The following is a 2,995-nucleotide window of genomic DNA, read 5'->3' as shown; positions in this document are numbered from 1 at the left end:
TCGAGCAAAAAAATCATTTTTTTTATTTGTTGAATTCAAACGCTCAATGTATAGTAAAGTATGGCAGCACCTCACATCACTTCCGTAGAAAACGTTCCACTGTGCTAGTAGCTCTTTTATGATAAATATAAGTTTAAGTGATATCTATATCTATTTTGAAGGAATTTGAATTCTAAATTTCGTTTGAAATTTCGTGGTAACCACGTTTACCTGTCCGCCTCGGTAAAAATGCCCCATTTGGTAACCAAAACCTTGGTTCCAAGTAGTAGTAGGCTAGTAGCTCATTTCTAAGGTTAATATTTTTCATGGTCCTATTCATTATTATGTATCCACTATCTGATCGCTTCGATGCAAAGGTCTGCTTACAATGATTACCATTTTGTCCTAAATTGGCATGCTAGTATGCAGCACAAATGCTACATTCATGGGCTTATTATGGTGGAATTACGGGCCATTCCTCCTAATTCTCTCCACCGTCCGTTGATTTTCAGGTGGGTGGGGCCCAACCTCCCCCCTTAAGCCAATCAGAACTTGCCAAGTTGGAGTCACTCTGTAAGACCCCCGTCATAAGCCTGTGAATATAGCATTGTTTGGCCTGCAGTGCAACGAGAGAGCGCAACCGAGCGACGAGTGGGTGACCACAGGGCGTGCAGCCGAGCCACAAGGGGGCGAGAAGCCTAATGGGCCGGCCCAAGTGTCACTCGTATGCGACCACCAGTCTCCCAACCAGCACTAAAGGCACTAATTAGGGGGGCACCTGTATATAGACACACACACACACACACACACACAAAAGCTAATAATGAATTGGGAGCCGCCCTCGCCCGCAGCGCTCGTACATGAGCCAGGCGGCCAACCTCTCCCGATAAGTAGCAGGCCTCAGCTCGGGTGCGTGCAGGTTAGTTATTTCTTTTTTTATTTCTTTTGTTTGTATTTTCAAACTTGAGAAAATATTAATTTGAGAAAAAAGATTTAATACATATTCAAAAAAATTCAAAACATATATTTGAAACATTAATCATGCATTTTTAAAATAGAAAAATGTTTCTGTTGTATTCAAAATATGTGCAACATGTATGAAAAAATGTTAGCATATTGTAAAATTTGTTAGAATAGTTTAATAAATGTTGTTCACATAAAGAAATCAACTTGTATTTGTAAATGTTTAATAGATATTCGATAAAAAGTCCAAAAATATGTTTTGATATTTTTTTCAGGTGTATGCAAGATGTGTAAAAAAGGTAGACATCAAAACATAAATTTTAAAAAAAACATTAATTATCTAAATAAAAAAAATTAAACATACCTTTAAAATGTTTCTGACATCCATGAAAATATATATTATATATAATAAATGTAGACATCCAAAAATGTTGATAATGTATGTGAAAGTGTCGAACACTAAGAAAAGAATGTTTGTAATGTACACAAAAAATTCCATTGTATGTGTAAAAATGTAGACATCAAAACTTATATTAGAAATTGTTAATAAGGTATTTCAAAAAAATCATTACCATGGATAAAGAAGGTACAATTTATAAAAAGGATAGACATCAAATGATATACTTGAAAAAATATTAATCATGTACATGAAATTTTTTAACTCTTTATAATAAATATTTCTTATGTATACATATAATACACAATCTGTATAAAAAAATAGACATGAAAACATATATCTGAAAAATATTAATCATATTTTCGGAAATGCTGAATGTGTATATGAAAAATGTTTCTTATGGATATTAGAAATGTACAATCTATATGAAAATGAACGTCCTTGAATTGGTCTCAGTTCTTGATCCATGATAACATCAGCTAAGGGTTTGTTTGACAACGAACATGTTGACGCAATTTATTCCCTTCCTCATGTAAGAAAAATATGCACAATTCTTCTATTTACTATCATATCCAAAAATAAATAAACATATGTATAATATTTGACCTGCAGTAGGCCTTAGTGGCTTGTAATAATATCCCTAGCTGACACATTCCGAGCTGTTGGATCAGACTTAATATCACGATCTTGAGGTGTGCAATCAACACAACAACAATAAAAAACGTACATGCAACATAAATTCCATCTGTTTGCAACATAGTTGCAACATTTTCTCTTTTCATGAGTCAAAAGTCAATGCAACATTCAAACATGCACATGCACTTAAAAATCAGGCATGCAACAAATCCCCATTGTGTCGAGCAAAAGGGATTAAAATGGTCACAACCCATGCAACATACAACAATAAAAAACATATTTGCAACATAAATTCAAAACCTTCCACAATGGCATTCGAAACCATTGCATCAAGAATATTGAAACAACACGTGGAATATCAAAATCTCTATACCACTAAATTCACAACTTTGACCATGGAGGCACCGAGTTCACTAATTCGAGCTCGGCAACCATGAATCCGACGCCCCGTCGTAGCTGATAAGCAATGAGTATCTTCCATTGAAGAACCATCGAGAGGAAAATTTTGCACTTAGACGGCGCCCAGACCCGTGAAATCGATGAGTAGAAGGTGTCTGCCGGGCACCGACGAGGCGAAGGCAAGCCACCATGTCCGACATTGACAAGGCGGACATCACCGAAACCTCCCTCTATTTGTATGAGCACATCTTTCCTTTTCGTGTTGAACACCTTTCTATACTTATATTGTGTCACTAGTGCAGAACCGGGATATAGCACCGGTTCGTAAGGGCCTTTAGTGCCGGTTCTGCAACCGGCACTAAATGGTGGGGACTAAAGGTCCCCCCCCCCCTTTAGTACCGGTTCAGCACGAACCGCCGCTAAAGGGCCACCACGTGGCACGAGCTAGCGCCGGGGGCGGGGAGACCTTTAGTACCGGTTGGTAATACCAACCGGTACTAAAAGGTTTGGGGGGTTTTGGGGTTCATGATTTCTTTTCCTTTAAATTTGTGTTTTCCATTTAATTGTTTTTCATTTGTTGGTATTTTACGATACTACATATATATATAAATAGAATTTCTC

The sequence above is a fragment of the Triticum aestivum genome, chromosome 6D (genome assembly GCF_018294505.1).
Source record: "Triticum aestivum cultivar Chinese Spring chromosome 6D, IWGSC CS RefSeq v2.1, whole genome shotgun sequence".
NCBI lineage: Eukaryota > Viridiplantae > Streptophyta > Magnoliopsida > Poales > Poaceae > Triticum > Triticum aestivum.
The sequence above is the reverse complement of the archived record's forward strand: the minus strand, read 5'-3'. Positions refer to the sequence as shown.